A 12,637-nucleotide genomic window follows, 5' to 3' on the forward strand; every position below is an offset into this window, starting at 1 on the left:
GCATTGTTGCACATTTTTGATTACTTTCTGATCATACCCTAAATCTTAGTCTGTCAAAACAATAATTATTAAAAAGTGATTAAAAACTGATACTATTTAATTTCGGATATTATTCATTTAATCAAAATTTGGAAAGATAATGAACATGGTGGCAATTCATATTGAGGCTTTTATAATTAATTGAAAATAGAATAATAATAAATTCAATAAGACATAGAAAGAAGAAGCTTTCTTTACTTTTCACTGCAAAATTTCACAGGGAAATAAACATTTTTTAATAATTAGTATTTAGTTGATCTGCACATTTTCAATAAGCATCTTTTTATACAGCTATGAAAAATTCAGTTCCAGGACTACTTCTCAATGGTTAGCTGAATATTACTCGTACGTATTAAAAAGTAAATGATTAAGTATTAAATAAATCCCCAATGTCCTTACATATTTTTGCGAGCATGAAGGAAAATAAAATTTAATTCATCTATGGGCTTGATTCGCTACTTATTCTACTAGAATTTTCATGTTCTCCATTATTGTAACTGACATTTAATAATTTTGAAATACATTCAATTATATTTTGACAAAAAGTAAAATTTTATTAAAAATTAACATTTAATTATTCGCAAATATAATTTGAAATAAATTTTTAATATTTTATACTCACATGTTTTTCCAAGAAGGTGGAAAATTAATAATGTTAATTGCTATATTTAATTGCTAACTAATCAATTAATAATTTACTAAATTAAAAAAAAAATATAAAAATTTCTAATTTGATTTTTATGACTTTATTAATAGCATTTTATTATACAATTTTATTTGAAAACGAAAAATAAAAAATTTAAAAAGACTAAATTTAATGAAAATAAAAAAAAAGAAAACTAAATCTGACATAAATTTTTATATGACAAAAATGACACCTATGTATGTTTGTTTGGAATTTGATTTTCAAGTGTTGCCGTTTGTAATTTTTAACAAATTGTGTTTTTTGTGTTTTTTTTTTCGTATTTTTCTATTTAATTCACTTATAATTTTCAATTTATTTCTAACTTTTTTGATTACATTTTCATCTTAATAGTGGAAAGGTAGTTATTATAATAAAAATATTTGCCTCTATAAGGAATCCACCTCCAAATGTTGCCTACACTTCTACATATTTTATTATGATTTTGTCATTATTTTATATTTCGCTTAAAATGTATTTAGCAGTGTTCTTTTTTTTTAATGAATTGTTAACGTGGGATGTTTTCAGTCTCTCTACTATGGAATTAACTAATCAGTTTTATATAAAGTAAAGTATTTTAAATAAAAGGTTGTTCATTACTATTTTAGGATATTAACAATGAATTCAAATAAACTTTGGCTATTTTTATACAAAAAAATATCATAATGCGATTAAAATGGTGTAATTGGCCATTGTCACCGCATTGCCAACAGAAAAATAAATAATAAACTACAAAAGCTGCTCTATATATCGCAAATGGTCAAATATTTTCTTGAAAATGGACATGATTTTTTTTAAAATATTTGAGTAAAATTACAAAAATTTGGGTAAGCCACTTTATATTATCACAATTTCAAAAATTATTTAGATTTATGAGTTTTTCCAATTATATTCGGGATTTGCGACAATTACTTGCAAAAAATAATACCTGTAAAATTGCTTAATTTTAGCAATGAAACCTGTATTATAAAAGTAAGTGAACTATCATATTGAACTTATGTTCAAGTAAATCAATCAAATTTATGAAATTTAATTTAAAAATAAGTTGCTTAATCAGATCTAAAAGACAAATGCAAAAGAAACTTTATGGATTCCAATACGTTCAATATTATCCGGTCATTATTTCTTTAAAAATGAGGATTGAGCTAACATTGCGCTCAATAGAGCTGATTGAAATGCTTTAACATTTTTTGCTTTGAAAATATGCATGAATCCATATTTCGGATGAAATTGCGATTTAAACAAAATAATGCTATATATCAAATGAACATTGCTACTAAAAGTGTGACGAAAAATTTATTTCGGGAGACAAACTTCGGAGTTGTTATATTGACCTCAGAGTTCATATTTATAAAATTTCCTATACCTCATCAGTAGGGTTATGATATGGGGCTTTAGAAATAAATATTTTTCGTGTTAATAATGAAAGAAGGTCAAAAATTGTCAAAAAAGAGGTATAATATTAAATAATCAAGCAACAGGATTTAGTTTTCCATATAAACTAAGTGTAATATTGATAATGCCAATTCAAAAATGAAAATATCTCACTTTGGAGCAAAAAAAAATTAAAAATATAAAAATTTCAAAAAATCCGGTGTCACACCGTAAAGTATTTTATTCCGTTAAAAAAATTAAAACCAACAAAAGCAACAAATAATATATATACACTTAGATATACTTATAGAAACTAGGTCTATACAATAAGGTGGTAAAAAAAATATTTTTTAAGTTTATGTACTAATAATTCGTATAAGTCTCTCTACTTATTCATACATCGGGCGTGAAATCTAAATAAAATTGGTAGTTCACTTTCCTAAGTTCAACATAAATGGTTCCCTTGTCATATTTTAATCGTGTAGAAAATAAATTGTAAATATGCAATACCGTATGCTTAATACACTAAGCACATATACACGTATTACATATTATATATAGAAGTCGATAAATATTAAAATATTTAAGTTTATTTAATATTTTTTTTTATTAAAATTTCTCTAACTAAAGTACAGAGTGATGTTCCAATATTGGCAAAATTCGTACATTTTTGAAGTGTTCGTTAGATTAAGCGAAAGTAAAATGCAACATTTTATAATTTTGTTAAGTTTTGAAAAGGATTTTATATTACAACTAGTGGAAATAATTAAAACAGTGTTGGTCAAAATTGAGCACCTTCATTTCTTCTATGTAACAATAGCGACGGTAACCGACTTAAAGTATAAACAACAGGAACGACATTCAAATTATTGCCATTAGATATGTTTGCCGTTTATTTATAGCAAGAAATAGTGATTTTCGTGTCATTTCCGAAGTTTTCAACTTTTAGAATCGAATTCTGACCGACACATCAAAAATCAGAAGTACCTAAGAGCGAAACGACGAAGTGGTTTTCTTCCTCTATTGCCAATTTATGCATAATAATAATTTTCATAAGAAATTTTTTAATTTTGTGTATAGTTTTAGATTGCTTTAAAAACACTATATTAGTCGTTTATTATCTCAAATAACAAAATGCAGATTTCGGGCGTTGAATGCTATGAAGAAACAATAAATGACTTTCTAATAGATTTGCAAAATTCGTTTTTTTCAAATTTGTTTTGCTAAAAAAAAAATATCTCTATATATAATTATCTTGTTTAAAGAATTTTCGGATATGTGACGGTCTTATATTTTTTCGGCGTTCTTATATTATATTTTTTATGTAAAACATGAAAAGACATGCATTTATATACGAATAATACACACAAGACTATATCTTATGTATTTAAAGATATTTGACCCCACGGATTGGCCGGCAAGTACGTAGTCTTGTTTAAGAACATACTCCATATGCCTATGTTTACTGAATGTTAAACTTCAAAAGGGGGTTGTTATATTGTAGGATTCTGTAAACCCTAATAACAATTTTTTGTAATTTATTAAGTAAGTTTTTTATTATTCATATTAAGTAAATTTTTTGCATAATTATGGGCGTTTTAAGTATATAGTGTAAGAGTGTTTGGCTTCCATTTGTAACCAATTCTTTATTTAGTATATTATGAATTAAATTTCAACTAAACCTTACAAAGGAAGTTATTAGAGGTTTTTGTTCGATAATTGCCGTAATATTAGATAAATAATTTACAAAGTACATGTTTCACGTGTTTGAAACTGCACAAAACGCTGAATATATCAAAGTTATTATTTTTAGTATTATTATTGTTATTTTTCTTTTCCTTATTAACTGAAATATAAAAATTTAACAATATTGTTTTTAAATATTTTAAAAACTTCATGCTAATTCCATCCAAACTAATTATACCCTGATAACGCCTGCATTAATCCTTAATTATATACAAATGCATTATTATAATCAATTGAAAGCAATTTTTTAAGCAAATTATTGGAAAAAAAGTTATAAAACGAATTATTTAATAACTATCAAACAATTGTCATAATTAAGTGAGTAAAGAATTTAAATTAGAAAATTTGCTGTAAGAGAAATTTTGTTCAAGTTAGTTTATTCGTTTTTGATTCAACATCATTTTATTATTAATAATTATAACTGATAATATTTTAGAAATTCACCGATCAGACAACCCGAAATCGAACAGTCCGATATTTTGTATTTGAAAATCTTCACTTGTCCAGTATTTAAAAAATTTAAAATAGTTTTTAATTTCGTATTTAGTATTTTCTTTACAGTTGGCGCGTGCCTCTGGGGTAATCTAGAAGTAATGAGATATAGGTACCTACTACAGTATCCCAATTGACTAGGTTCGGAATTTGTTATAATAACACAAGCGTTTATCAAAAAATTTGTTATAAATTTTCGCTATGTCAAACATATTATGATCGAAATTTTTAATCTATTTCTGATATTATAAACTTACAATATTTGGAAAAATATGTCTTATTTCAGATATTTAAGCATTTTTATCCAGAATCAAGTTTAAATCGGCATGATTCGGATATTGAAACTTGGAAATAAAAAATGAAACACTCTGTTATAAAAACTTAATATTAAAATAACATTTCAAATTTTTTCATTTTTTTTATGAAGGTTTTTCATTGCATAATGTTTATAATAGAGAAAAAAAACAAAAAAAAATTAGAAAATTAGGTCTCATAAAGTTTAGTAACTTTCGTATAGATCAGCACAATGTGCGGTGGACTTATTAAGTTGTAATATCGCATTACTTATATTATTATAGTTTATATGTAGGTTCACGCATATACGAGTATGTAAGCTTATAAAACAGAATTAATGAATGAATACAATGAATCGAATGAATGAACGAACGCCTGATTGAATGAATTATTTATGTCTGTTCGTGTATGAGCGTAGCAGCGTGTACCCAAAAAGTAATGAAATAAATATGGCATTTTGGTAAAGCAATAGTAGGTTCAGTGACAGTTTAACGAAGATCAAATAAGGAAAAATTTTATTTTCATTTCTCTACATTTTTATTTTAATAAAAAAATTTTTTTTATTTTTTTGATTGACCGATAAATTTTTTTTCTACTATTTGATATTTTTTTTTTATGCTGAAATTTTATTCAAAACATCTTTATGTCATGTTGGATCGTAATAATTTCCGGTTGTGGTATTTTATTTTACTACATATAGAAATCATTATATGCGGCTTAAGTACTTATAGGCCGTAAAAATTCCAATATCATGACTCAGAATAGTTAAAAGAGAAAAAAAATGAAAATTTTAACATTATAATGAGCCGGTAAACGATTCGATTATTAATTTTTATCGGATACATTCAAATTAAAAAAATCTGATGTGGTCAGCACATAACCGACCGCATTGTGAATTGTCTAGTTGAGTGAAAGTGTTACAGAATATTAAAAAAATGTCTGTTAAGTACTTCTTTCCAATTTTAAGGACATTTGTAAGCTTATAGTTAACATATCTAGAAAAATGTAAATTTGGCTCTTAGTACAGTTTCGTTTTGTGCTATCCGAATTCCTTGAAATGCCCACCAGTTAGTTTTGTAAATGGCCAGAACTCAAATATCAAATTTCATGAAATCCCATGAATTCGAACCGTAGATATGGTGAAAAATGTAAAAACGGTCCGCAAATCAGTTTTCGAGCCCTGATGTTTCCAACAAATTTATATGTTCATTGTTTTAATACGAGGAATTCATATATTAAATTTGAATGAAATTGGTTGATTATTTCTCTTTATATACACAAAAATGTATATTTGGCCCGTAGTAAACGTCCAGTTGCTGATGCCTGATTTGTTCCAAAAGTTAGGAATTTTCGCGGACGGTCGAGCAAAGCTCATATATGAAATTTCAAGTAAATCGGTGAAATATTTTCTTCAAAATGGTGAAAAATGTGAAATCGTCCCGCAAATCAGTTATCGAGCCCTGATATTTCCAAAAAATTTATATGTTCATTGTTTTGATACGAGGAACTCATATATTAAATTTCAATGAAATCGGTTGATTATTTCTCTTTTTATAAACAAAAATGAATATTTGGCCCGTAGTAAACGCCTAGTTGCCGATGCCTGATTTCTTCCAAAACATAGGAATTTTCGCGGACGATCGAGCAAAGCTTATATATGAAATTTCAAGTAAATCGGTTGAATACTTTCTTCAAAATGTTCAAAAATATAAAACAGGCCCGCTAAAAAGTGCAGTTCCCGAGGCCTGATATATCTCAAAAGTTGATCAATCCTTGCCATGGTGGAAATAAACTTACAAAATCAAAATCGGTTCAGTAGAACTTGAGATACACGCGTACACACACAGACCGACAGACCGACAGACCGACAGACCGACAGACCGACAGACCGACGGACCGACAGGTTGCTAAAAATAGTTTACTTACACTTCCCTACTATGGAGAAGTACGTTCCCACCGAAAACTCGATTTGCAAAATTTGTTGCCATCACATGACCTGCCTATTGTATACACAATACGGACACAATACATTTTAAAAACTTTTAAAGTTTTGATTCTCACTTAGTTTTGTATAGTTATTAAATTTCAATTCAGATAGGGTTAGCTTCAACGTTTAGATCTGGTTAATTGGTTTAAATCTATGTTCCTGTTTTAGGGGCTGTCAGTTTGACAATTAATCATTTCATGCAGTGTAAAATTCAATAGCAATAGTAAAATTAATTAAAAAGGTCTTATGTGGCCAACACAAAGATGCGAAAAGCTTTTTTTCAGGTTTGACGAAAATCTCGCACAGTATTAGGAAAAAGTTCATAAAATTTTTCAGCCTAAAAGTTAAAAGGAAGCTTTAATTTTTTTTTTTTGTAGAATTTTTAATCAAGGCACAGAAAACCTTAAATTAGAAGTCAAAATATCTTCTTAGAAGGAGTTAAATGCGTATTATATAATAAAGCCTTTTAATTTCCAATATTGTAAATAGTTACACTACTTATTAAGAAACATGCAATACTTTAATCGTATAAATAATAGGTGGAAGGCCGACTTTCTAAATTTTGGAAAATTTTCAAAGCTGCCATTTTACGTCAACGAAAAAATACCGTATAAAATTAAGAAAACAACCGCAAAAAATTTCAAAAATTTAATTTTAAAGCACCCTTTTTAAACAGCTCATTGTACCATTCCTGCTGTACTGTACAGTTGTATTCGATACAGCCAAAGTTAAAACTTAATTTCTATCAAGCCTGCTTTATATAAAAGTAATAAAAAATTTTGCCCTTGCAAGTACGATATGCCTTTATAGCAACCTGTTCAAGTAAAATAACTTTGGAAGTATAAAATATGTACACTATTTTGGCGTACGATTAATAGCTGGCTTCCATAAGAAAGATAGTGCTTTAAATCGAATGAGATTGTGTTATTGCCATTTGAACATATTTTTTAAATTAAATAATACTTGCATTCCATTTATTTGTTCAAAATTCCCATGAGCTTGTATGCGTTATTTGTAAATGGAACGGTATTTTTCGGTATGTGAGTTAAACACAACCTTATTTTGTTTGGTATGATCGTAAATTTTATAAAAATGATTATATAATTAATATAATAAAATTAAATGACAGAGTAACTCCGAAAACACACCGATGAGAAGCCTGCTGTAAATTAAAAATACTATTTCCACTTACAGGGAAAAAATAACGTGCAAAAGCACAGATCATCTACGCATCTGGTCGAAGTAAGCTGTGTTCGGTTTAGTCTACTCATGATTAGTTTGAATAGGTAAATGGAAAGTAACTGGAGGAATTCATATTTCTGGAGTCAGTAACATATTATAAGCATAAAAACTTATTTGTCCAGGGCAAAAATGGTTTTTAATACTAAGATACTAATGGTTGTATCAAAATGTAGGGGTGCCAATAATTGTAATCGTTATTCTACAACGTAATATGTGGGATGCATTTTTAATTGAAGTTCATATTTTTAATATACATTTGAGTCTAAATTTTAAATTTCAAAACTGAAGTACACAACAGATTAAATTTTTGATAAAAATAAATATTTGATGAAAATCTGATGGAAATCTGACATGTAATCGAAATTTGAAATCAAATTAAATTTGATGAAAAAAATCATTTCAGTCAGTTTATAGATTGCAAATATTTAAAACATTGCTGTCAAATTTTTGACACACAGGTAAAAATTGGATCTTGTGTGGAAATGTGTAATTTGTACATTAGTCAATGACAAAATTAATTGTTTTTAGAATAGTACGTTTCCCTTTAGCAACTGAAAATATTGCTTTAAAAAACAATTTATTACATTTTTTAAGTAATTTATTTTCACACATTCCAAAAACATTTTATTTCCACACATACCAAAAGTTTTTCAAATGATTGCATACATTTAGGATGAAAAAAATTTAAGGAGGCGTTAAGCTAGTGATTCAATTTAAGGGTTAATTCAGTGCGTTAAGATAAATAATTATATTAGCTTTGTACATTTATAGAAATTTGGAAAAGCTTGTGGGAAATTTAAGGCGCCGAAAATTGAAATTTTTTTTTAAGAGGGGGATCAAGGTGGAAAAAAATGTCTTCTATTCTAAATAAATTCTTTGTTATTATCTAAAATTTTTGAAAATTTCAGAATCTTACAGCTTGTCGTGTAAAAAAAAAAGGTATCAAAAATTTTAAAATGGATTTTAGATAAAGATTAGTTTTGACGGCCATTTTGTTTTTTTAAAGCTTAACTATTGTATGATGCGGTAGAAAAAGCCAGCCACAACTTTTCTTTGCGGTTTTGTTTCAAAAAATAGTCAACAAACACCATTTGTAGGATTTTGATGGGTCATAACTTTTAGAGAGGGAGAGATAGGTAAAAATTTTCTTCCAAGAGAATAAGTTTTTTATCAAAAATCTATTTGTATATAAAGTTCAACTTTCTATAGTAGTAAGCAGAAATTTTGTAAACCGGGACACGAACACGGACACGGACTAGCGGACTAAGGAAAGCTAATAAGAACTTTTTTAAAAGTTTTTTTTAGAAAAAATGCTAAAAATTAAAAGGAATATTTTATATAAAAAATATTTTTCACAGATCGCAACTCAAGCAAGTAAAATAGATTTCGCAGAGTTTAAGAAAGCTTTACTTATTTAATCAAATTTTATTTTTCGTAAAAGAAAACATACAAATGTTTGTATCGCTCTGAAAGGGCTAAAGTTTTTTTAAAGAAACTCAAAATAATAGTTTTTAGTGAAAAAAAATAATACTTTTCTAATATAATAGTTGCCAGAGCTTAGCAGTTACTGATTTTTTTTTATGCAAAAAATATTTATGCCTTTTGACAACAATACAGGTAATTTTATGAAATAGCACTTATTCCGTATTATTGCGAGAGAATATAATAGTTATAAATAGAGAATAGAAAATTAGTTTTGTAACTGGGAGAAGATTCGAAAAAATTAAATTTTTATTTTATTCTGAAATAAGTAATTTAATTTAAAATTAAATTACTCTTCCTTAGTATTTTATAAGAAATTTTCTAATATAGATTAGAGAAGTTTTAGTTGAATTAGTTTGCCATTTCTCTACTTGTTTTTGTTGTTGGCTTTCGAAAGATGTGGAACATTAATTTTGTTCGTCTCTGTATAAATTTAACAGAGAAATTGTACTTTTACCATAGCAAATAAATTAAAATATTATTAAATGTTAATTATTCGTTCTTCATAAATTTTTAACTTACCTTATTTTAAGTAGATCTATAGCTATAGTCTTTTTTTAAATTATGTTTTTTTTCATTAATTTTTTTTTTTTTTAGTAATATTCCCTTATAAATTAATTGCAGTCATCATTTAAATTTTTTATTTTTGTAATTATTTAATTTTTATACAAATTTGATTTTTTAAATTTCATAAGTTTAGAAATTAGAATTTTAATGAAATTTAGGAATTTTTAATTTATATTTTAATTATAATTTTTTTTTATTTAAAATTTTTGACTATTTTTAACTATTTATACAATTAGAAACTTTTATTTTCTTTAATAATTAATTTTTACACACTCTTCGGGAGTTTTTATTAAAAATTTAATAATTTTTTTAAATTTTTATTTAAAAAATATTTTTAATTAATTTTCACAAATATTTTTTGAATTTTTTTTTAAATTTTTCTATTTTTGCTTAATGGTGTTATTTTTTTCAAATGGAAAATTTTTAATTAGTTGATCTTTTTTTTTTAATTTGCAAATTCTACAAGTTTATAATTTTTTTTATTTTAATTATTTTGCAAACAAATTCTTCTTCAAATGAATTTTTTTTTTTCTTTTTCTCTTAATTTTTTTATAAATTTTGATTTTAATTTGAAAATTTTGTATTTTTTACACAAACCTTTTTTTTTAATTTATAATTAAATTGAGTTTAGTTTTTTCTATAAATTTTCTTCTATTAGAATTCTCTCCTATATTGTTTTTTTTTAATAATTAATTTTTTTTTTTTGCGTTTTTAATTTTTAAAAAAGCCACTTCATACTTGATTGAGATCTAGAAGAACATTGAAAATTGTTTTTAGGAAAAATTATGTCTGGAACATTCAAAGTAAACATCTTTTCTATATTGGTATTCATCGTTATCCTTAAACCAAATATATATATATATATATATATATATATATATATATATATATTGTATATAGAAAATAATAACAACAAGAATATTATACGAGTATAATTTAAATTATATAATAATAAAAAAAAAAAAATCAAAAATTTTCGCCGAGACGAATGCAATTCAGAAAGTAATTCCGAATTTCCGCACTTGCGCACATTTTTTTCTCTTTTCTTCATTTCTTTACACAATATTATATTATCATAACAATAATATTAACAATCAATATCATCATCATCATCAATAATTATCATCAAGTCAGCTATTACTCAATTCAAACTAAAATAAAAACAACAGCAGGAAAAAGAAAAATTAAGAACAAAACAATAAAAATTAAGTACAACAACACCAACAAAAATTAAAACAGCAACAACAACAATAAAAATAAGGAAACATTTATTTATATATAAATTCTTTTTAAATGTGTGTGTGTATGTGTTTATGAGATTAAATGTTATGTATAAGAATAGCAAAGGGATAAAGAGGAGTTGCGAGAGGAGACAACATTTAATATCAAAAAGACAACAAAACAGGAGCAAACCAAAAGTATGAAAATTTTCTTTTTCCCCAAAATACACACAAACAAATTTATTATTATCCTTTTTATATAAAAACCCTAGGGAGCGTTGAAATGAAAGCCACCTATAATATTCTCCTCATATATTAATGGGTGAAAATAATAACAAGAAAAAAAAGAACACACACAACCACCAAACAAACAAACAAAACTAAAAGGAAAAAAGAAAAGAAAAAGAAAACAGAAAAATAAAGGAAAATTTTTTTAATATTTTCAGGACTTCAAACGATATTTCTGGAGTTTCTTATATCCTGCTTGTGTTTTTATTTAACTTAAGGATAACACACTATGAGATGACAGAACAGAAAAAACAAAACAACAAGAATAAAAAAAAATCTACTATTTTGAAAATAATTTTTTTTTTCTTTTCTTTTACAGCAGTCAAAATTTTTCTCTTACAAATTATAAAGTGGACTTCTTTTGAATGTTTTTCCTTTTTTTTAATATTTTGATGAAGAATGAATACAAATTATCCTTGAAAATTACATGTGTGTATGTATGTACGCAACAATAATAAAATAATAAATAAAATCTTTTGTCTTGCTCGCGTTTTATTTATGAAATTTTATTTTTATATTTTTTCTTTGTTTTTAATTTTTCCTTTTTTATTTTTAACATTATAATTTTCATATAAATAAATTTTATTAAATTTTAGTATAAATACAATACAGTAAGATTGAGAGAGAGGGGGAGAGAAAAAAAATGATATGTAAACAAATGAAATTGTGACAGTTAAATGAAGGAAAAAAATAAAAAAAGGATAAAAATTACAAAGAATTTTTTTTTCTATTTAAGGATAAGAAGGATACATTTTTTTTATACTGTTTTGTTTTTGATATTTTTGTTCACAAGTATTTTGTTTGTTTTAATCTATTTATAGTAAATCAACTCCTTATATTTGTATATAATAAATAAATATAATTTTAAAATAGATTTAATAAAAAAATATTCGTGAAATTAAAGTACAAATTAAAATTTGTTGTGAGAAATGTTGAATAAATCATCATTTTCTATGAAGGCTGAATTCAGCTATGTTTTTAGTACCTTTATTGAATTCTTATTGAAAAATATTTATAAATTTGGTTGCAATTTAATTTTATGAAAATATTTTTCAACTGAGGATTTGTTTATTAAGTTTGATATTTTAGCTGAACTGAACGCAATCTTACATTTACTTAATGCTCTCATTATTCAGTGAATTTCTGTTCTTAGTTTGCTATACATTAATTGAAATTTTTAATTAATTATTTGAAATTACATAAAATTTTGTAATGTAAAACGAA

At 25.2% G+C, this 12,637-nt stretch overlaps 1 protein-coding gene across 1 annotated transcript in view; it reads right to left on the bottom strand.

The window, feature by feature from the left end:
* Positions 1-10,003, bottom strand: part of LOC129610166 (protein sprouty) — a 51,981-nt gene extending 41,978 nt beyond the window's left edge. The window contains exon 1 of the mRNA XM_055522582.1: positions 9,861-10,003. The gene's annotated coding sequence lies outside the window, so the exon portion shown is untranslated. The remainder of the gene's footprint in view (positions 1-9,860) is intronic.
* Positions 10,004-12,637: the final 2,634 nt, after the last annotated feature.

The sequence above is a fragment of the Condylostylus longicornis genome, unplaced genomic scaffold, assembly GCF_029603195.1.
Source record: "Condylostylus longicornis isolate FDR11 unplaced genomic scaffold, ASM2960319v2 ptg000044l, whole genome shotgun sequence".
NCBI lineage: Eukaryota > Metazoa > Arthropoda > Insecta > Diptera > Dolichopodidae > Condylostylus > Condylostylus longicornis.